We start from the raw sequence: 24,887 nt of genomic DNA on the forward strand, positions 1-24,887 counted from the left end.
AAAAAAAAGAAGATGTGGTGTATATATATACAATGGAATATTAATTAACCATAAAAAAGAATGAAGTAATGCCATTTGCAGCAACATGAATTGACCTAGCTATGTAACTCAGAGAAAGACAAATACCATATGATATCACTTATATGTGGAATCTAAAATATGACACAAATGAACCTATCTACAAAACACAAACGGACTCACAGATACAGAGAACAGACTTGTGGTTGCCAAGGAGGAGGTGGGGTAGGGGAGGGAAGGATTGGGAGTTTGGGATTAGCAGAGGCAATCTATTATACATAGGATGGTTTAACCACCTAAATCATACTGTATAGCAGACAGAACTATATTCAGTATTCTGTGACAAACCATAAAGGAAAAGAATACGAAAAAGAATATATATTATGTATAACTGAGTCACTTTGCTGTACAGAAGAAATTAACACAACGTTGTAAATCAACTATACTTCAATAAAATTTTTAAAGAAAGAAAAGAGATCAGGGAAAGTGGCTTTGCTGCCTCCTACTCAGAGGAGATGCCCGTTTGCCTATAGGCCTTTCCAGCTAATGGTCTTCATTGGTTGGCAGGCTGAGGGGAGCTCTCAACACATCCAGGGCCCAACCAGCTGATATGGACCGTGTCCGTCTCCAGCACCACAGTGCCCTTCCTACTCCACTGAAGCCACAATGACGTGCCGGTATAAGTGCTTCTTTCACTGAGGCATCAGACAAGCATCTCAAAGCAAATCAGAGAAAGAAGATTGGGAATTAGGGCTCTATTTCTAGCCCATTTTCTCAGAGCAACTCAAGGAAGATCCAAGAGGTGAGAATTTAGGCCTTGGGAGGTTGCTGCCTATAGACGCTTTCCTTACTCATTCTCTCATCACCCCAAGTCTCCCACGTCACCTCCCCTCAGCCTATCTGTAAGCAACTACCTCCTGGCCAGCGTTCCACCTCCCTCATCCAAAGAACCCCCACCCTCCACTGTTTGAGCACTGCTAGCTTCCTATTCCTAATTGGTTTTTGAAAATTCTTGTGCCTTCTGTTTCAGCTGGAAGTTCATGGAGGTTTTATTCTGCTTCAAAAGGATGGATGAGCTCTGGTGCTGTAACTGTGTGAAGGGAAACAGTAAGGAGCCTGATTTTGGTTGACTCTCCACAAGTGAAATGAGAGACTGAATATACGAACAGACTGTGGCCAGGCCATGCAGCAATATTCTGGCCCACCTTCTGCAGCAACCACCAACCCATGATCTACAGTAAAGAGACCAGGAAGGCAGCCTGTTACATCAGGCTTGCAGGAAGCCAGACCACTATCTCCAGCCACCAGTCCAGGAAGCCAAACAAGAACCCCTGTAACAATTAGCCCAAAGAGCCAGAACTTGATTAATAACTGATGGATTCCTTCATTTTTGTCCCCCTTCCAACTGAGAACCAACCAGAAAAAGCCAAGTATGTACCCTGAACCAATCACATAGGCTGCTCCACTTCCAGTCAGCCCACCTGAACTTCCCCAGGCCAACGGCCTCCATTCAGGGCATATTTTGAAGCCTTCCTTTTTTCCACTGTAAAGTTTTCCCCCTCTTCTGCCTACCTTTGAGTTTCTGCCAAAACGTAAGAGATGGTATCTGACTCCCTTGTAAGCTCTGAACAAATAGCCTTTGCTTGGTCCCATTTGGTTGGTCTTCATTTATTTCCACAGAAGCCTGGTGCTAAATTCCTCCCTGACTAAGGGCAAGCACATCTCATCATACTAGGAATTGATTAATTATTAATTAATTAATCAATTAATTATCCTAGGGAGGCTCAGTCCACTATTCTCACCTGAAGGAAACATGCTCCCCGTAGTAAGATGATTTTAAAGCTACTTCTTGGGAACCTTGAGAAATAACTGACATCATTTGCTAAAGGAACATTTGACTCCTACTTGTTCCTGCTTTTATCACCAGCAGCCCACACATTAGCTGAGAATGGCTCTGTCTGAGTCAACCAGGATGGATATGCAATCTCCCAATAGATTATTTATGATCTTAATGGGGGGGACGGTCATTTCATTCCATCTCACTACATTTAATTTACTTTTCCCCAATTTGAAAGCAACAGATTCTTTTGGAAAGTCATACAAACCAATGTAACAAGGGAGATGTAATAAAAGATACCATCTTTAGAAAGAGCTGGAGGAGAAAAACCTGAAAGACAAGGCTTTACCGAAAAGAAAATCTCACACAAAGAGATTGTTTAATCCATTATTCCCATTATCATGAAAGGGGGGGAGTGGGGAGAGGATTCAGATATTTTAAGTGTTTCTTTAATTTGTTGAAACCATGTGGCAAACCAGAAAATAAGAGACCGAAAGATTTATAAGGGATTGCTTGGTATATTTACAGTTGTAAACAGAAAAGTGTAAATCTGTAAATCTTTATTTAAATTATATGTGGAGGTAGGAGCTCCAGATTAAGCATACATTTTACAAAGACTGTGATATAGTGTCTGGAAAACAGGTTGGAAGAACCTACACATTTTGCATTTGCATGAGAAATTAAGGAACCTCCCAAAGATCAAACACACAAAAAAATCCCAAAAGAGGAAATAAGGCTTACAGGCTTGACCCACTAGCAACACCCCAGTGACCAAAAGAGGAGCAAGAAGGTTATATTTGCTGTGCATGGAACTGAGTGGCAAGTGAATACTGAATAAGCTTTTTATCCTCAAAACTCCCTGAGACTTAAGAAGTCTGACTAGTGTACCAGGAGGAGAGACACCTGCTCGCCACTTCCTCATGGCCCTGTGTGGGAAGGGTTCTGCACATCTGAGTGCAGCTAGGGCAGGACAGGAAGCAGCCAGGAGGCACGCCCCCCCCCCCCGACTGGCAGCAGCGGCATGACCACAGCAGTCAGGTTCCCCAAGGACCCTGCAACAAGCATTTGCAGAGCAGCAGAGGGCACTCGGTTTGCAGGTAAACAGATACGGCATCCTTGGCTAAACAGCATCACCCCCATTGTCAGTGTTGGACAACCATGGAAGGGATGAGCAGGGCTTCCCAGATAGCAGAGGTCATGGAGGATGATTGGTTATACATTCACGCTCCGTAGAGAAACATGTGAGAAAGAATCATAGAAATAAACACAGAAAACTTTGCGTGGGACTAGAGTTCCCAGATAAAAGATAAAGATGAGGAGCAGAACAATAGTACTTATTACCATTCATATGATCCCCACTTTTCTTCAGAATGATATGTGGTTTGGGAGACTTCCCAAAAGTGGCGCAGTGGTTAAGAATCTGCCTGCCAATGCAGGAGACACGGGTTTGATCCCTGGTCCGGGAAGATTTCACATGTCGCGGAACGACTAAGCCTGTGTGCCGCAACTACTGAGCCTGAGCTCTAGAGCCCGCGAGCCACAACTACTGAGCCGGCGCGCCTAGAGCCTGTGCTCTACAACAAGAGAAGCCACCGCAATGAGAAGCACATGCACCACAATGAAGAGTAGCCCCTGCTCGCCGTAACTAGAGAAAGCCCGTGCGCAGCAATGAAGACCTAATGCAACCAAAAATAAATAAATAAAAATAAAAGCATGAGAAAAGACTAGAAATTAAAAAGAAAGAAAGAAAGAAAATGGCCAGAGTCAGACTTCAGCAGTGACAGCACACATTTCTAAGAGTCCAGGGGTCAGATGCACCTCAATGCACACCAGGCCAATGAGAACAGAGAAGATCCAGAGGATGTCTGGCAGAAAGTGAGGCCCTCTGCCCCGACACCACAAGATAACATAAGGCCCTCCTCCTACATGAGGCAAGATGCCATATCAGAAAGGATCTAGAGAGAAAAGCTGAAAACCAAGCATTTACGTGAAAGAGAATGCCAGACAAAAGAGCTCGTTAAGGAGTCACCACCCCACACTATATAGAAACCTAAGAGATAAGCCTCACAAAGAAATTATATCAAGCTCAGAAAAGACCAAGTTCCATTTTATTTTCACATCCCAGTTAACCCCATATATTTCTATGCTAGGAGTCCCTCAAAATATTTCAATATTTTAAAACTTGTCTTAAATAATAGAACTTATGAGAGAAAATGCAATTGATATGGAGGGAGAGAAAGTTCATAAGACAAATGGATGAAGACTGGTTTGGAAATTCCCTGTTTGATTTCAGGATGGCCAATGGTAGGAAATTGAAGGTGAGGGCGTGCAGAACACTGGAGAGAGCACAACCCTGAGCTCGGTGAACACAGTGCAGCATGTCAAGGAGAGGACAAATGATTAGGAGTGAAGAATACAGTGGGACAGCAGGAGGCGTCAGCATTACGACAAATCTATAACTGATGGAGATATCGGCATTTTCAAAATGTGTTTCCAATGTTTGATGAATCTACACCTCTACCTTCAAACGACAGCGAGAAAAATGGTGAGGCATTTTTTCCATACATCACATGCTAAGCTTTAAAATTCAGCATTATTTCAGATTCATATTTTATTGATTCCTATGGAGTTTGAGGTACATGAATTGTCTAAAAAACAGAATCATGACAGAAAGATCATCCTGATTCTAACTTATTACAGGTACTGTATGGAGTTATTTACAATAAAGAAGGTACATATTTCCAGCAAGGGCCTGGAATTTTGTTAATGCAATTTTTCACAATACTACACTGGCTTGGATGTAGGGCAGAGTAGAATTACAAAGAGTTTGTCTCTGGAGGGGCACACAGAGATCGAGAAGAGCTCTCCAAAATATCTCCAAAAAAGATGCCTAAGCCCCAAAGGTCACACTATTGTCTGTATTATTCTTAAATATTGATGTTCTTGAATCTTCTAGTTTAAATCTATGCTGGTCCTTTCCTTGTTGAGGGCAAATTCTGAGTACCCCCAATAAAGTAGGGAATAGGCCCCTGGAATGGTATTTGCATGAGGAGCTCCCAAAGGGAGAGTGAGTCGAGCAAACACCACTGGACCAGAGACCAACTTCAATCGTGGCAGAAGACTGAGGATTCTGAGTACATCGGGGGTCACTTGGGTTTGCCCTTCACACCAAGGAGGAAGGAAGTAGAAATAAAAGTTAAAGTTCTGTCTTGCTAAACAGTGTTAAATCAGAACTCATCAGAAACCATCTAATTGGAATAACAGTTACACAAAAGAGAGAAAAGCATTCTCCTTGACACAGCACCTGGAATCACTGGAAATCTGGAAAAGACAGAGCATGCGTAGCCCCTCAAAGTCTCCAATGCTTCAGCAGAAGCAGGACACCATGGGCCCCAGCAGAAGTGGCAGGGATGTGCTATCATCCATCAGGCGGTCATCAGTGCCTGACAGAGGTGGCCGCAGTCAGGGGAACAAAAGCTGTCCAACAGAGGGGGCATCAGTGTCCAGCAAAGGCATCAGGACCAGAGGACATCATATGACCACTGTCTGGCCTTGATCATGAACACAACCGAAACAGCTCAAGGACTTCCAGATATGATTACTTGGGGGGAGAGAAAAGAATTTTGCAGCAGACAGGCACAAAAGACACACAGCACAGGTTATTACTGTTAACATCACCCCGAATATAAGATTAGGTAAGTGTAGCTGGAGGACACAAATTACACAGATGTCCAAGTTAAGTTTCCACAATCATCCTCAGAGGTCCAGGAATTCATAACCTGGGCCCCAGGACCCCCAAAAAATCCAGAGAAATATTTAGGGAATAAATACTTTCAAATTTTTAATAAATAAAAACACAAGTTGTCAAAATTCTATGTATGTATCTTTATGGATATTTTTTCTGGTGAAAATGTTCATAATTTTTATCTGATTCTCAGAGGGCTATGTGACACCCCTAAATTTAAGAACCTGAAATCTTTCTTGCTGCATCTCATTTCTCAGGATGCAGTGGAGATGGGAAAGGCCTCTTTTCTGTCCACCCTGGGAGCTTTAGAGTTGCTTTCAAAACTCTATAATCGGGGCTTCCCTGGTGGCGCAGTGGTTGAGAGTCCGCCTGCCGAGGCAGGGGACACGGGTTCGTGCCCCGGTCCGGGAGGATTCCACATGCCGCGGAGCGGCTGGGCCCGTGAGCCATGGCCGCTGAGCCTGCGTGTCCGGAGCCTGTGCTCCGCAACGGGAGAGGCCACAACAGTGAGAGGCCCTCGTACCGCAAAAAAACAAAACAAAACAAAACAAAAAAAACTATGATCAAGGGTATCTTTGATTTTCATCATCTTTGCCCCTGCAATGTCAGAAACTCCCATCCAAGTGATGAGGTCATGCTTTCTCTCCTCCATCCTGCAGACTTGTAGCACACAACTCTGAACTGGGTTGACTCTACTCAAAAGAATCTCAACAGATCCCAGATGACAATGAAAGCAAGTTACAAAATTATAGCCCATTTTCACATCATTTATAAACCTTTCATAAGAATTTCCACCACCACCCCCCCACTGAAAATGGTGGAAGTCAGAGTTGAGTGAAGATTGTAAAATCAGGCTCTGTGTATTTAGCAACAAGCACTATCTGGGTAGAAAGATAAGATATTGGACCCGCTCTGGTGGGTATTCTTTATGGGCAAGGAGACAAAATGTAATTTTTTAGTTTTATGGTCACAGCAGCTTCAGGTGATAGCAGAGAAGAATCTCATTTTCTTGTTGAGATCAGCAGGTATTTTATATGTGACTTGGAACTAAAAAGGAAAGGAAAAAAGTATAAGGGCATGGCTAAACATCAAATGATTAACAGACATTTTTTCTTCTCTTTTTAGTGACTGCATTCCAGCACTGTTTAGCTGGGGTATTATAGTGATAAATCCAATAAAAAAAAAAAATTTACCAGTATGTAACCTTAGTCCAGCACCACTGACCTTGTAGGTAATTCAGTTTTGTGAGATAATTTCCAGGAGAACAAATTATAAATACAGGCTATTACTACTGTAAGCAAAATCCACTGCAAAAGCAGTTAGTTCTGAGATAAACTGCCTATGGAATCTACCAGATCCCCAAGGTCTTTCCACTGTGTTCTCTAGTGAAGATTCTAACATGAGCATTAAATTAAAAATTCTAGTTTCCAGGGACTTCTCTCCTAAGAACTTTAAACAGTGTCTTACAAATATATTTCACTATGCACATTAAAACCTAAAATAGAATTGGTCACTTCAAAAATTATTTCCCTGTGATCTATGTTACTGAGATAATACAGCAAATTTTGGTGACACGTAAGGACATATTTATACCGAAAAGGGGATTTTCAAAGGACATTTCTTCTGACAAATTTGTCTTTTAGTGACAGTAATTACTTATTCTGGAGACACTTAACCACTAATGGTGGGACAATCTCAAGATACAACTGCACATTTTTAGAAATTTAAGCCAAAATTAATCAATCTATCTAATTTCAACTAAGGGGAGAAGAAATATTCTCTGAAGACCACACTTTCTTATGAGGCTATAAGTTTAAGGTGGCAGTATAATTGGAAAGAAATTTATTAAAGGGCTGGAAATTACCCCCAAATTAAAACATTTACAGCCTAAAGCTGTAATTAGGGCAAAGGTAAAGGCACGAGGTTCACAAAGAAATCCTGGCTGCTTCTGACTGCTCCTTGGATGCCATCTTTGCTAATTCATTATCTTGTTTCCATGGTTAATTATGGGGACTCCCCAAGGTGTGATAATTACTCTTTTGCTTTTTCCTTTTCCTCTATTTCATTCATTAACCTACATGTTTTGAACAATTCACATAGAGACTGAGCTAACATTGATAGATGCCCCTGAATGCTAAGCACTGTGCTAGGCACTTTTGGAGTTAACTGCAAACCTATGTGAAACACCTAATTCCCCTGATTATTCCTTTCCACCGAACAGTTCCATGTGACTTTCTTAGCTCTAAAAGTATGAAGACAAAGGGGAGTCAAGAGGCAGGGATCTACTGATGAGCTACGTTACACTGGGCAAGTCACTAGATCTCTCTCAGTCTCAATAAAATAAAGATGTTGAACTAGATCAGAAGCTGCAAAACTGATCCATTGGGCAAATCCAGTCTTCAGACATATTTGCTTGACCTGCAAAATTATTTTTAAATCTGGAAGGTTATATAGAAGTCTGGATTTCTATCTTCTCCTGAAAAAGTAGAAGACCTAAGCCTGATTTCTTTGATGGCAATGATTGGCTGTAGCCAAGCAGCAGCTGCCCCTTTAGAATATTCCCTACAATTTCCAATATTCCCTATTGTGTTGCAAGTGTTCCCCTTCACTCATATACTTTACATGACTTGCCTCTCAACCAGATGGCCAACCTCAACACTAGAATGCACTGGTTTTACTTCTAAATACTACCCATTGTTTACTCTATTTTAGGCTTTCTCCCCACCCTTGTCCAGTACCACAAGCATACAACTGAAATCTACCTCAATTTTTTCAGTGTTCAATTCATATATTTTACTGGGCTACTCATCCCTTTCTAACTTCTGTTTGACCATTTTTGTCATACTTAACACCCAAACTTTAAAATATTTTTACATCCTTCTCTACTTTACTTTATAACCAAATGTTATAAACCTCTTCTCAGAAATTACAATTTCCATCCTCTTATACCCAAGTCATTACACTCAAGGCCAATATTCTTACTAAGACTCTTACCAATTCATACATTGAAAATAAGAAGAACCAAATTCCTTGCAGGTCTGTAAATCTTCTAATAGTGTATCTCCTAAAAAGCAACCATAGATTTCAAGGATTTTTTTAGCAGAGTACAAGCTGCTATCCAAGAGCCATTCCCTCCTCCTTCCTTACTTACAAGAATAGATTTTATGTGGGATGGAAATGCAACCAGTTAAAAGACTACATTTCCCAGACAATGTTACAGCAAGGTATGTCCATGTGACCAAGCTCTGGCCAATGAGATAAACAGAAGTTCTGTATGGGAATTCTGGGAAAACTGCTTAAAGGAAACCAACTTCACTGTAAGAAAAATTTCCCCTTTTGCCTCTTTTCCTTCCTCCCAACTACAAAACACATTTGGTGACTAGAGCTTCAGAAGCCATTTTGAACCAAGAGGTAATACTTTCGAGAATGTAAGCCATGACCTCAGATGGTAAGAGAAGAATGATAGGATCCTGGATCCCTAATGACCACAAAGCACCAGACTAGTGTTTAAAGTGTCACGTTAACATACTAACATACTGATGTTTCATAAACTTTTTTTTGTTTAATATTTTTAAGTCTAATGTTTCCTATTAACAACTGAATCTAATTCTAACTAAAAAAGGTGGACTATCTTCTCCAGCTGACTCATTTTCCTAGTAATCCCTTACATTTTCTTAGCTTGAATCATGATGACTCTTTTTTCAAAACTGTTCATATTTAAGCTCTTCTATGAAGACTTTTCAAATTAAAAGCATCAAGCCCTTGTCACTCCCCCTTATCTCCAGAAGCCTCTCTGCCCCTCATATTGCAAGCTTCTTTCCTAGCTACTTTCTTAGCACTGAGCTGAAATGTTTTACACAATGGATAAGAATCAAAAAGCAGAGGGGAGAACCTCAGTGGAAGGGCAGAGAAGGAGAGCTGGAAGCAATCAAGGAAAGAGAGGGTCAAGAATAGAGAAAACTTCAGGTGTTTCTCAATTTGCTGTGGAGCAGTTTGGTTTGGTTTTGACCCATGAGGCATCTGTATCCCCTCAGCACAGAATGAACCATAAAAAAAAGAAGAGCTTGGTGAAAGCTCCAATTAAAAAGGTACAATTAGGGTTAAAAGAGGTACTGGATACCACAAGGAGTAGAATGGGAACTTTTACCACAGGGCATTGTTAGTATTGCTAAAAGGCTTAAGTTGGCCTTTATTTTGAAACACAGATTGGGCTTCAACATGATACCCAGAACCAACCTCCATTCTCACACAGTCCATGGTCTATAGGAGAAGGTCCCTAGGACTGTTACTGATTTCAAAATGTGTTGTTTGAACCTCGCTTCTCAGGTCATCTTTAATTTCTCAGAAAACCACAAAATGCATGGTAGTGAGAACCTGGGCTGTTTTGCTTCTAACTATTCCTTTTCGTTCCCTGCCATTCTGATCCCATTATAGTAAAATCTATTACAGAAATCTCTTTCATCATCTCTTCCCTTTATAAGCAGTTATCTTGTTACTTGCCAGCCAAGTAGAATGTCAGAAAGGTCACGATCAAAGACAGTAAAATGATTATAACAACATCCACGATAGAGAAAGAAAAACTAATGAGCCACTGACCTTAATATATTTGTGTACCCGGTGGTCAGTTATGTGAAATTCCTTGAAGCCTCTCCACTTTGAGTTACTGAAGAGGTAATTTATTTATTGAGTCATTAAGCTTTCCTAAAATACTCAAGGGGAAAAACACAGTTATTATATCTTGGAATTTCATCCAGACTATAAAAGAGCATCAGAATTGAATATGAAATATCAACATGTCCCAACAGGGTGTAAACCCAGCATAGAAAGTATGAAGGTGGGTGAAGAAGATCAAAGACCCAGGCCACAGGTGATATCAAGAAGCCTGTCAGCAAGTAGCCAAGCCCAAGCATTAGACTGAAATGCTCAGTTACTTTTTTTTAAATTCAAGATACCAAAAATCCAAGACAAACTTGTTGAAGCAAAGTAGAGAATAAACTTGACTCACAGTTGGGTTAAGACACAGATTCTTGAGACACCTATATATAATGGAATCACGCTGCTACACACCAGAAACTAACACAACATTGTAAACCAACTATACTTCAATTAAAAAAAAAATAAAGACATGGATTCTTGGAAGGATTCAAATGACGTCACAAGATGGTCTGCTTCTGTCACCTCTACTTAGCTCTCCTCTCCTCTGTATGTTAGCTTCATTGTTTAACACAGTCACCATCAATGGTCCATAAATGATTGCTAAAGCTCCAAAACATACAGTTCCTTAGACCTTAGCTTGCAAAAATTAAAGCCTGTGTTTATTGATAGAGTCTACAAAACAGCTCTCATTCTCACTCTGATGGAACCTGCTTGAGTCACATGCCTAGCCTTGAACCCATGTCACGGGCTAGTGAAACATGAATGACTTAAAACTGGGTCATGTATTCCATCTCTGCAACTGGGGAAGGCATGGCCCCTGAAGAAATTTGGGATGTGGTTACCAAAGAAGGCATAATGTTTAAACAATAGCCATAAATAAACACCCACTACACAAGTATATTGGACCCTGATTCTGGAAGCATACATATATAATAAACAAAGATAGGGGCACCAAGAAAAGCACGAAAGAAAAATCATTTTATCAAAATTGTTAACAAGTTTGAACCCTAGTTATCACAATAGGCATACAGGTCAGTAGCAGAGTAACAGCAAGAAGAAATCTGGGTAAAACTCTGTAATTCTCACATGCTAAGGTCAAGATTTGTCTTAGATTCTGGTCAAGAGTATGGTTGTGTCACATCATCTATGGCAAGAGAAGCACCTCAGAGGCAGGGCCTGACATTCTTCTGCTGAAGAATGAAGCGGACTTGAGCTGGGTCCAGAGGAAGAAAGATTAGCTTCATCGAGTTTTCTTAAACCTGTGGTCTTCACATCATCTATGGCAAGAGAAGCACCTCAGAGGCAGGGCCTGACATTCTTCTGCTGAAGAATGAAGCGGACTTGAGCTGGGTCCAGAGGAAGAAAGATTAGCTTCATCGAGTTTTCTTAAACCTGTGGTCTTTTCATTTCCTTGGCTATGACGAGGATGAGAAGAAAGTGCCCAGCTGCTCAGTCTTCATGACCCATGGAACAGCCCTTCTGAAGAAATCAATGCTTGCATCTAAGGCCCTGAAATTGTCAAAAACTATGCAAACTTGGCTCAAACCGCAAAATAGTGACTAAAGAAATTAGGCCAAGTGGTTAGGAGAGCAACTGAATGCCTCAGTTTGGATTCTGAACTTGTTTCTTACCTCAACCGCTATCAAAATATGCAATGCAAAAGCTTGAGAGAGAAGGGCACTCAGTGAAAGGCCTTTTGTGTCAGCTGGGGGCTGCCTAATACCGGATGACAGCCTGACGCCTCTCCTGGAGAGCATCATGACAGGTCTGGATACTTGAAATCATGAGCTGCCAGAGGCGAGGTTCCAAGCAGCTATTGCCAGGCGTGGACAAAATGGAGATTCATGTGAGCAGGCAGCTTGCGAAACCCCAAGAGCAGCGACTGAACGGGCAAAGAAAGGGGGGTGCTGTGTACTGATCCTGCTTGCCACACAAAGCTCAAGTCTAGCATAAGCAAGTGCATGCCTACTTCCAGTGCAGCTTGAAAGAGAACTTGTTTTCCTGGGCTCTTCCTAACTGTACTTCTGTCCTCGCTGGACCAGACTCTCCCATTCTCCCTCCATCAAGCCAGGTCCTCATTCCTACGGGTCACTGCTGACTGCACTTCTCCTGCAGTTCTACATGGAAGGTCGGAATTCCATTCTAACAAGCGAATTTTTCATCTAATATTCCCATTCTATATAGATTTGGTTTTGTATCCCTAGATTGGTTTGAAAAATATAGTCTTATTCTAAACCTGAACATATGCCATAATAGAATGCTCCAGTATTCCTTGTCCAAATATTCACTTCCTGTCAAGCTTAACGTTGGATTCTGTTCCCAAAATTCCTTTTCCAATTCAAATCATTTAGTATGTACATTGATTAAAACATTAAAGTATGCATTGACGTTTAATTTGAATCTGTGTGTTATGCCACCAAATAGGTAGCATATCCATTCAAGACAGAAAGAAAAAGTTAAATAATTTTTGCACCTGCATAACAACTGGAGAGGTGCCAGAAGCTTTCCTCACTCCTCACCTGAGACTATATATATGACTACTGTCTGCATTTTCTTCCTTATTCTGAGCTCTAGAATTAGTCCCCTTTGCTGACAAGATAACCATCATGAGCTACTCGGGTCAGTACTGAGGGACAAGCATCAAATCCCACTTGCTGTCAGCCTCACCCCAATCCCATTCAAGACAGCAGTTTTCTAAGAAACCATAAACAGGCTTGACCCCAGATCCCTGGAAGGTTCCTGCCTGCTGAGTCCCAGGTTGATGATAAGCCCTATGCCTTGATTCCGCTCAACTAGAAGTCTTGCAGGTCACTTTCTTCTGCTCCCAAGGACTTGGTTTTCCTACCTGCAACCAGGTCGACTTGATGCTTTCCAAATACTTCCCTCTGGACATTTCATTATTTTGTTTCCACCTGTTTGTCAATATATTCTTTTTACCTCCTTTAGACCAGCCCGAGGCCTCTAACTTGCTAAGAAATCATTTGTTCCCACTTGTCAATTTCTACATGTTATGGGACATTATGTTCCATCCACCTGGCTAGACCTTTCCTGCTACCCTGAATCTTGGCCAGGGCCTGCCCTCCTTATGGCCATGAATTCTGCCTGTCCTGGCCAATTCAGTACATACAGTTCTGGCTTGTATATAGCAGGTACTCAATAATGGTATTTGTTTTGTTTTTATGTCCTCAAATAATTGAAAATGGGAAAAATGGTCATCCTACTGTGAGCCTGGATCTGTACAGTAATTCTAACTACCTGAAGGCAAGTATTATTTTCCTTTCAGACCATAACAGAATATATTAGTTTATTTCTTGTCCAAACACTAATTTCTCCATCATACAGATCAGCATTCTCAAGCTTTGCCACTGAAAAAGCCCTTACTTCAGAGAAGAATAAATTCATACTTCATGCATCAGTTCTGCTTTCCCATAAGCTGTAATGTCTTTGAACTCTAATGTTTTATTTTATTTATTTATTTAGGCCACACCACGCAGCTTGCAGGATCTTAGTTCCCCAACCAGGGATTGAACCCTGGCCCTGGCAGTGAGAGCGCCGAGTCCTAACCACTGGACTGCCAGGGAATTCCTGAACTCTAATGTTTTAGCTCAAAAATAAATACAAATTTAGCTTCTGCCTCATTATAAATAATATATATATTGCATATAATACATTTCATATATATTCATATTCTACTTTCATATACATCCATATTCTGCCAGGATGTACTCACGGCCTAGTCTGATAATGCATGACCAAGATTAATATTCTCTTCAGAAGAAAATGTTAAGATCTATTGGACTGAGTATAAATATGATGGAGAAAGTCTACCACCTTAGCCTCCTTAAAAATCTACATTATTTTCTCTTTCTCCATGTCCCCTATGAAATAGGACAACTATGCTTCCCTAAGAATGTTGTGATGTTAAAAAGCTTCAATTTTTCCTGGGAATTCCCTGATGGTCCAATGGTTAGGATTCTTCGCTTCCACTGCAGTGGGCATAGGTTTGATCCCTGGTCGGGGAACTAAGATCCTGCATGCCACTGGGTGTGGCCAAAAAAATAAAATAAAAAGCTTCTATTTTTCCTTTCAAAAGGGAAATAGCAATTCCCAGTTACCTCATATAAGATGAAATACATGAGATGATTTTTATTTCTAAATTTACTGAAAATACATTAAATCCATATACTAACTTTGCCTATACATTCATATCTGTAATTAGCAATATCAATACACACTTTTTTCTACTTTTTTTTTTTTTTTTACTATCTCATCACCTTTCAGAGGAAAAAAAAATTTAAGCATAACATACCTTGAAATAAAAGTTAACATTATTGGCTTAGATTAAGACACTTTTTGGTGCCCATTAATAAAGAAAATTGTATATCAATTAAGATCTTCAAATAGATAATACAGTCCAAAAATGTTACTTTAATGAGTCTGATGGACCTTTACACAGAAGACTTAAAACAAGACAAATGCCAATTGGCCTGGGAGCACAGTCCTTTAAAAATGAAAAAGCAGGTTTTACCATACAGTAAAGTTTCACAAACAACAGCATTTGTTACAATGTGGCAGAGTGGGAAGAAAGAAGGATAAGGACCAGAATGATAGATTTCACAATTCCGAAGATCACAGTCCTGGAGGAGTCCTCAGGTCCTTGTAGGCCCCACCATGTCCTCAAGTATTAGACACAACTCCCTTTGCAGGAAACAGGAGAAGAGAGGAATAAAGGCTTCTTTGAAAAGCAGTGATAAAGGGGTCCCTGGAGGATTTCTGAGCTCTTGAAACAATCTTCATGGCAACAGCGTGACTCTGCTTCCTGCTACAGTGAAGGTTGCTGGAATATGAATTAGGGGTGAAGCACTGGGGCTATTTGCAAGTTCATGTTAAAATTTGATTTTCCAAACTCAGGAATACAGTTGATTCAGAATTAAATCAAAATAGTGCTTTAAAGGTGCCCTGCAAAGGACCTCAGTGCATTAAATAAGTACCAACTAGCTTTGCTCTTACAAGTGGTCTCACGGGAGAAAACTTAGAGACGATTCCATCATTCTCATGTTAAAGACACAGAAATGTCTGCAGAATATGATATCTCACCAATGGTCATAACATCTCACAATGTCATCAAAAGTTATGTATGGAAATTGCTTATCAGGTCAGTATACAGTCATCCATATTATACCACTTCACATTTATTTTTAAATTTAAATAAATCTAGTTAATGCCTTCTTTACTATTATAACATTTCTTTCCCATCCCAAATCATTACATATTTTTCTTCCATAAAAGTACATACTAATAATTAGTGATGTTGAGTAGCATCGACATATATACACTCCCAAATGTAAAATAGATAGCTAGTGGGAAGCAGCAGCATAGCACAGGGAGATCAGCTCGGTGCTTTGTGATGACCTAGAGGGGTGGGATAGGGAGGGTGGGAGGGAGGCTCAAAAGGGAGAGGATATGGGGATATATGTATGTATATGGCTGATTCACTCTGGTGTACAACAGAAAGTAACACAGTATTGTGAAGAAATTATACTCCAATAAAGATCTATTAAAAAAAAAAGTCCATACTCTAAAAGCTAATAAGCAAACCAACAAGCCTGAAAAACATACAAGGTGGGGGGGATGTATAAAATAGGCATCTTGTATAAAATATGTAATGTAGAGATTTACTACCTGTATCTGTCTTAGGGCACTTTTGACGTATGGCTCTATATTCTCTCATTTCCTAAATTCTCAGTTTCCATCGATTATAACATTACCTTAACAACACCTTTTGGGGGTCAAATACTACATAGTAATCCCTTTATTCTTCAGTATGAAAATGAGTTTGATTTTCTTATTTAGCAAGTTTAAGATTGACGGTATACGTTCAAGTATTAAATCTGCACTTCCCACTTATTTTAATTTGTTGGGTTATTGAAATTCCTTATTGAATTAGTAACTAAAAGTTAAATAGCTTCTCTTGCATGTCACCTGGAAGCTGGTGATAGGAGCATATATACAGTGATAGTCCTTCATGACATGAATTGTTCCTATAAGCATTTTCTAGCTTGGAAAAAAAAAGGAAGCTTTATCCCAAAGAGTGGTAATTCCCACTACATAAATTTACTACCTGAGATTTGATAATCATCAGCATCCATGTTCTCACTCAATGCTGCACTGAGATACGATATATTCAAAGCACGACACATGGTGCTACCCGTACCCATAACATAGCTGAGCGACCACGAGATGAACTGACACCTTCTGTGCACAGGCAAGTTCCTACATGCACATGAAACATGTCCTAAGTTTCAGTCCTTTTATTGCTGGTGACCTGGTTTCTTTTGCTATTAATCAAATAAAATGTCTCACTTTCAGAAACTAGACCTAAAGGGAACTCATCGAGGCTATATGCAAAGTGACAGTGCTTTGTTAATGGACTGTTACCCATAGATACCCTCTATAGAAGGCCTCCTTTTGGGGAGGTGTGGTAACAGAATTTCTAAGATGGCCTCTTAAAAATGCCTCACCCTAGTCCCCAGAAACTGTGACTCTAAGATATCACACACACGAATATGTTTTGTTACATGACAAAAAGGACTTTGCAGGTGGAATTTTAAGGCTTCTAGCCTGTTCACCTTAACATGGGGAGATTACCCTGGACTGTTTGAGGAACCCAATGTAACACATGCATCCTTAAAAGCAGAGAACATATTCTGGCTGGTGGTAGAAGAGAAAGGCAAAGGGGAAGTATGATAGATTTGAAGCAAGAGAAGGATTCAATGGACCAGTGCCGGCTTAAAGATGGAGGGGGCCACATGGGAAGGAACCCAGGGGGGCCCTGGAACAGGGAGCGGACCTTGACTGACAGCCAGTAAGGAAATGAGGATCTCAGTCCTACAACTGCAAAAACCTGTTTCTGCCAACAATCAGAATGAACTTGGAAATGGATTCTTCCCCAGAGCTTCCAGGGAAGAGCCCAGCCTGTTTGGCACCTTGATTTTGGCCTTGTAAGAACGGGAACAGAGAACCCAGTAGAATCCACAAAGACTTCTGATCTACAGAACTGTGGAAGTGGCTGTAAATGAGTAAATTTGTGGTAAACTGTTATGGCAGCAGTAGGAAACTAGTACAGGCAGACTGCATATGGAGACAACCTAGAAGAAATGGACAAATTCTTAGAAAGGTACAATCTCCCAGGATGAACCAGGAAGAAAGAGGAAATACGAACAGATGAATAATTATCAGTAATGAAACTGAATCAGTAATTTTAAAACTCCAAAAAAACAAAAGTCCAGGACCAGATGGCTTCACAGGAAAATTCTATCAAACACCTAGAGAAGAGTTAACACCTATACTTCAGAAACTATTCTAAAAAGTTGCAGAGGAAGGAACACTCCCAAATTCATTCTATGAGGCCACCATCACCCTGATACCAAAACCAGACAAAGATATCACAAAAAAAGAAAATTACAGGCCAGTATCACTGATGATCATAGACACAAAAATCCTCAACAAAATACTAGCAAACCAAATCCAACAACACATTAAAAGGATCATACACCATGATCAAGTGGAATTTATCCCTGTGATGCAATGACTTTTTCAATATCTACAAATCAATCAGTGTGATACACCACATAAACAAATTGAAGAATAAAAACCATACAATCATCTCAATAGATGAAGAAAAAGCTTTTGATAACTTTCAACACCCATTCATGCTAAAAACTCTCCAGAAACTGGGCATAGAGGGAACCTACCTCAACATAATAAAGGCCATAGATGACAAACCCACAGCTGACATCATACTCAGTGGTGAAAAGCTAAAATCATTTCTTCCAAGATCAAGAGGATGGAGAGTCTTGCCTAGTCAATTTGAAGAGGCAGAGCAGCCCAGGTGACCATGAGGGTGACTGGTGTCCCACCTAGCTCAACCCCCCCACTAGAGGCAGAGCTAACAATATAACCACTCGAGCTGTGCATGCAGGCCTTCAGGGTTTAGCTATCTGTACATATGATTAAGATTTTGTAGCATCTCACTTTTTCAGAAAGAAGTTCCTGAAGACTTGTTCTTCTAAGTCTGAATTTTTAAGTGGATATTACTGTTAAAAAATAATTGTTCATGGTTCAGAGCTTAAGAGGTCAATATCCTGAAGATCACACCAGAAAGGCTCTCTCAGCTGCCTTGGAGCCCGTGGAAGCCTACTGGGCACAGGACTTCTAAACTGACAAATACGTCTGGAAGGCTGTGGTCCAAGGCCATTTTTGCTGGCTATAAGTGGGGTCCCCGGAACTTGAGGGAGCACACAGCTCTTCTTAAAATTAAAGGTGTTTATGCTTGAGATGCAACTGAATTCTATGTAGGCCAGAGGTGTGCTTAGGTGCACAAAGCAAAGAACCACACAGTAATTCCTGGTGGAAAATCGAACAAAACCAGAGTAATCTGGGGAAATGTAACTTGCATTGATGGAAACAGTGGCATGATTCGTGCCAAATTCCGAAGCAACCTTCCTGCTAAGGCCATTGGACACAGAATCCAAGTGATACTGTACCCTTCAAGGATTTAAACTTATTGAAAAGTAAATAAATAAAAGTATGGATTTGTTCTCTTGTTAAAAATAAAGATCCACCAAAATGGTTTCGTTTAAGGTGATGGTTTTGGTGAACTCAGCCTACATAAAATTGAACGTATCATTTGCCATGCCAGGTGTTTTCCTACTTTCTCAATGATTTCTATCAATTCAGTTCACTAGTATCTCCTTCTTTCACCCAATCTCACACCAAAAAACAATATTCCCTGTACCAGAAGGACAGACATTTGTCCTTATTCATCTAGCATAGACTAAATGACACCTGTTAGGTGCCAAGACATTTTATTAGGAACTGAAGATGATCAAAGATGACAAGACAGAATCCCCTCCCCCCCGTTGTTGTTTTTTTTTTTTTTTTTTTTTTTTTTTTTTTTTGCGGTACGCGGGCCTCTCACTGTTGTGGCCTCTCCCGTTGCGGAGCACAGGCTCCGGACGCGCAGGCTCAGCGGCCGTGGCTCACGGGCCCAGCCGCTCTGCGGCATGTGGGATCTTCCCGGACCGGGGCACGAACCCGTGTCCCCTGCATCGGCAGGCGGACTCTCAACCACTGCGCCACCAGGGAAGCCCAGAATCCCCCCTTTTTAAGGAGATTTGAGATGAAGTACAGAGGACCCAAAACAAGAAAACATTCACTTACTGAGCTGTCACAGATCTTGAGAAGAAACCTAGAAATTGGAACGTGGAAGATAAACAGCTTGCTGAAGTTCACAGTGTCACAGAACATAGAGAGAATGGAAAACTCTGCCAGAGCCTTCATTAGAGATGCTGTGTATTTAAATTTTTTGGTTCACCTTTAAAGCAGACCTCTAGATACAGAAATGGTAGAGAAGTGTGATGAATAAGTTTAATAAGTGAAAAACACAGGTGAGAAAAATACCAAGTGTTATAATTTCATCTGTACACATCTTAGTCTAATCAAGAGGAAAAATCGATCGGAACTGATTGGATTGGATCTGTGACATTGGATCTGTGTTTTCTTGATACTGTTAGTTCTATAGCTAACCCAGCATCCTAGGAGCTGGGGTTTGCCTTCTTACTTGTGTTATTAATTTATTAGTGTAAATTTACACCTGTCAACACAGATTTACAGCTACCCACCGCAAATATGATAGGCTTCAAGGACACACAATTAAGAACTTGAAACACTTACATTGCTTTAACACTCGTTCATATAATTCAGTTTCACTTATATGGGCATATAAATAGCCAGAGTCCTGCTAGAAAAATTATTTTGGTAAATCATTCTGATTTCTCCTCCTGGCTTTCCTGAAAATGTTATTTTTAATTCGAAAGTTATTTTCATCTACTGCTTCTAATACCAGCTAATGATGATGGTAATTTTGCCCACATGGGGACACTGCAGAAAGGAGGGCTATGTTTCACTCCTTGTCTTGCGGCAGTTCAAATGCTAAAGGACTGTCATGCTTTGCAGTCATCTCCACTCTGATTCATTATTTTACAGCAAATGCAGCTCTTAGCACTGCAGGCATAAGAAATAGGGAGTCCACGTGTTTGGGACTGTGCTGTAAAGACCAACAGAGTATGAGATGACCCCTGCCCACAAGAAGCAGTCCAGGCAGTTCACAGAAGAAAGCTAGGCTGCCTGCGTCTCCATGACTACCCTCCCACCTCATGGCGCCTCACTAATCCAGTTCCTCCTCACCTCCTGCCAGGATAACTGCAATAGTCTCCTAACTGCCCTCCCGTCCACTATTTAAGTACCTTTCAAATAATTCCCCTACCACATACATATACAAAACAAAGTTCTGTGTTGAATTAAACTGTACCCCTGTTTAAACTCTTTCAATGGCATTAGAAACAATGAATAAAATTCAAACTCGGGGGCTTCCCTGGTGGCGCAGTGGTTGAGAGTCCGCCTGCCGATGCAGGGGACACGGGTTCGTGCCCCGGTCTGGGAAGATCCCACATGCCGCGGAGCGGCTGGGCCCGTGAGCCATGGCCACTGAGCCTGCGCATCCGGAGCCTGTGCTCTGCAACAGGAGAGGCCACAACAGTGAGAGGTCCGCGTACCGAAAAAAAAAAAAAAAATCAAACTCGGTAAGTATTCAAGAAACCCACGTCCTGGCCCCTGCCCTCCTCTCCCTCTAGCCTCTTGTCTGGATGTCCCCCTTGCCCTGCCCTCTCAATGTGTGATCCAAGCATACTGAGCTGTTTACCACTCTGCAGCACACACACCTGGCTGGGGTTCCTGGCCCAGTGCCGCCTTCTTGTTGCCTGGGATGTTTTCCCCTTTGAGCCTCTCCTCAGTTCCCCTTCCCCTGAACCAAATCTTCCTGGTTCCTGACAAATACCTGCTCATCTGAAGAACTAAAGTATCATCTCTCTACAAAATCTTTTCTGTTCCCACCCACCCTTACCCCAACGTCCACAGGTAGAAGAAAGAGACCACTCCATCCTTTGTGTCTCCCTCAGTATCCTCTGTAGACTTCCATCGGACTCCCTATAATGGGCTAGGAAATATCTTTCACTTCATGTCTGTAACTCTGTGCCAAACTGCCACGAGGTGGAGGACACGTCTTCTTTGTGTTTCTAGGAACTGCTTTCAAAGGCATTCAACCATTGCTGGAAGTAGAAAACCCACACATGAAACAATTGCAAATACCAAGCAACGGTATCCAAGGCAGTGCTAAGGAATGTGTATCTTGCTCTAAACACCTTGAAAGTTCTAAGAAGTCATACAGCATGGTAGAAAGAGTTTTACTGTCAGACAGACCTGAATTCACATCCTGACTGTCCTAACTCCTAGCTATGTGACCGTGGATACGTCAGTTCATTTCCCTTTGCCAAACCAAAATAATAATACCTATTTCACGGAGTCTTGTGTAAACATTAGATGAGATAGGTGATGATCCAACACAGGAGTTGCTAAGAAACTATCCATTCTTGTCCCTTTTCTCTGAGAAAGGAGAGTGATTACATGTGCTAAACGACTCAAGTACAACTTCTTCCAGGAAGTGAGGTTTAAGCTTGACCTTTAAGCAAGAGGATTTGGACAAGTACATGCTGATAGAAAATGCCATGTGTATTGGGAAACAGCATGAGCAAAGGCAGCTGACCTGCTTAAAACTCTTCCCAGATCCAGTCTTCAGATGCTCTATCATTCCCGCAATTTGGCCCCTCGTAGCAATGTGAGAGTAATTATACATGAACATAATCCAGCTTCAAAACCCAAGAATATTGTAAATTAGAGAGAAGACATAAAATCATCATAATGTATTTAGGAGAGACTCGTTCTTTAGCAGAGGAATGTTTCCAAAAAAAAGCTGTTGAAGGGTATTGGGCTGTTCACTCATTTGCACAGAAGTAAGCATTATACTAACAAACAACAGAGCTGGCATGACAACATCAACATTTAAACAAACACAGGGTATGTAATAACTTCCATGTGTAGATGGTTGGAGTGTTAACAGAGCAGTCTAAAGCAGTATCATTTACTTTTATGGTTAAGTGTTCAGGAAGCATCTTTTTTTTTTTTCTTAACATCTGAATGTTTTCATGGCTGAAGGGATGCCAGTATAGCCTGGAAAACATTTTACAATGATGTGTAAAGCAGTTACATTTTCCAGCAAGTATGCTTGCTCAATTATTCTACCTATATTAATAGCTCTTAGTGGCATGTGATGTATAATCGTCTCCATTCAATCACCCTCTTCAGTGGGAAAACAGCAAGTGCTACCCACATGGAAGAGTCCAAGTTTGAAGCTGATTACAAACTCAGGCCTTTGTCCCAACTGTTTCCAGGGTTAGCCTGCTGTCATTGAGAAAGCGTGTTGTCGCTGAAGGCGGGCTGGCCTGCCATCAGTCTCATGTCAGTTCATTTTGTTTCAGGTCTGCAGCTAGGTTAGTGTTATCAAAAAACCAAAGCAATTGATTTCTTTCTACCTCTGTTGAGATAAGTGGAACAACCTGTAATTTGGTTTAGAAAAAAAATCTAGATGGTAGGAAAAGGTTTAAAGAAAGGGATAAAGACACGAAAGGCAACTTTCACAGTACCTTGAACATAGGAAGAATATAAGAAATTTAAAGAGAATTACAAAGAATGGAAATTAAAGATCCAAAGATAAGAGCAAAATGAAAGAATGAAGTGTTGAAGTATTTGTTTTCAGTACCATTCATGCTGGGTTTTCTCATGTGTGGTCAAATGCAATAGACTCTAAACTGGGCTCCTTGCCACCTAAAATCTAATCTACACACAATATCTACCATGATTCTCTTTAAATGTTAAGTCAGATCCTATCACTTCTCTGACAAAATTCTCTAATGGCTTCTAACTTCACTCAGAGCAAAATCTGAAGTCTTCACAGCCCACCCACAAGCCTCTCCTGAACTTTCCAGCTTCACGCCCAAAACCCTCCTGGGTTTTCTCCAACCCAGATGCACTCTGAACTCACAAAACACTAAGCCAGTTCCTGCCTTGGGTCTCACATGTGCTGTTCCCTTCCCCACCCCACCTCCTTGCAAGCTTTCTCTTCATTCAAGTCTCCGCTCAGATGTCACCAACTCAGATCTCACCTACACAAATGTCACCTCCCCTGACCACCCCATCCAATATACAAGCTCTGTTGCTGTTTACCTCTTGCCCTGCTTTACTGTCCTTCTTAGCAGTTATCATTACTGCACATTAGATTATTTGTCTAGCTGTTTACCAGTTTGTCTTGCCCGTTAGACTGATAGCTACAAGATGGGGGATGCTGTAGCCCAGAGCCTGGAACACTGGGTGCCACATAATGGATAATAAATGTAGCAGGAGGAAAGGAGAGGAGGGAGGATGAGAGAAAGAATCCCTTGCCTTACTCACATGTTTGTGTCTTTGCTCCCCAAATAACTGGACATGCGACTGTTTGTACAGCAATTACTAATGTCCCTTGATCCATCTTCCAGAGACATTAACACCAAGAAAAGAGCATGGGCTATGGGAGCAAAGAGACCAGAACTTAAACCTCATCTCCACCACCAAGTAGCTTTTTGACTTTGGATGAGTTTTTTACACTCCCTATGGAATTTTACAGTTGACAGAACTTTAAACACCCATAAGAATTGGGCTAGGCACTTGGGATACTTCGGAAAAATTATTGAGAGAATGAAATTAGCTACCTTCGATTAAAACTAACTTGGCAAAAAATGCATAATTGATAAATATTAGCTCTCTGTCCCCTCTACCCTCCACCCCATCCTCTCAGAAGCCTTACATGGTATTATGCCCAATAAATGCACCTACGATAAGCAAAAGAACTGAGTCTTTCATAGCTGTGAGTCTGTGAAAACCAAGAGTGAGCAAACAAAATAACTCAGGTGAAAGTACTTTGAAAAACGGTAGCACAGTAGACAAATAAACTGCAGGAATTATCATTACACTTATAAAATATTATTTTAGAACCAGTTTTCTGTGTCTTGAATTTCTGATCAAGTAAATTAGCAAGAGGACTCCAGGGGAAAGAAGAAGCCAAGTGAAGATGAAACCGGGAACAGAAAAGGACAACAGGTGAGGAAGCATTAGCAAAACGAGGGTCTGACTGTCAGGGTCAGGCTGGCCGGGGGCTTCAGTAAGCTCTCCATCAGACTCACCATGACTAGAGTTTCCATCTTTGTAGGAGAAGAAATGGAAGGAGGCAACGCTTACACACAGGCACAAAGCTCATCCGTGGCCATCTTTCCTGCCATCATCAAGAACGGGGAAGAACGGGACCGAAGATACAGTGAAAAGCATCTCACGTGTTGACAGAGGTGAATAAAATACAAGCAACAGGAGAACTCAGTTCATTTTATCATCAGCCTACGTGGACTCTCCCTGAATTACACCCGTGAAGCACACAATGCCACACGGAAGGGAACTAACACTTTTCTGAGTTCCAGCAGTATGCTTGGTCTTGTGCTGGACACCATCATATATATTATCTCATTTTATCCTCACAATAATGCAAGTAAATTTTAGTAGCCTCATTTTCTAAAGGGGAAAAAAAAATCGAGACTTGGGAAGCTATTGAAAATATTGAAGGTAGAAAATAGCATTTCGCTCCAGGTCTGT

General features: G+C 41.1%; 1 pseudogene; it reads left to right on the top strand.

Moving 5' to 3' along the window:
* The first annotated feature begins 12,039 nt into the window (after nucleotides 1-12,039).
* LOC137220999 (large ribosomal subunit protein eL33 pseudogene) lies at nucleotides 12,040-18,873 on the top strand (annotated as a pseudogene).
* The last annotated feature ends 6,014 nt before the right edge of the window (nucleotides 18,874-24,887 follow it).

The sequence above is a fragment of the Pseudorca crassidens genome, chromosome 3 (assembly GCF_039906515.1).
Source record: "Pseudorca crassidens isolate mPseCra1 chromosome 3, mPseCra1.hap1, whole genome shotgun sequence".
Lineage (NCBI taxonomy): Eukaryota > Metazoa > Chordata > Mammalia > Artiodactyla > Delphinidae > Pseudorca > Pseudorca crassidens.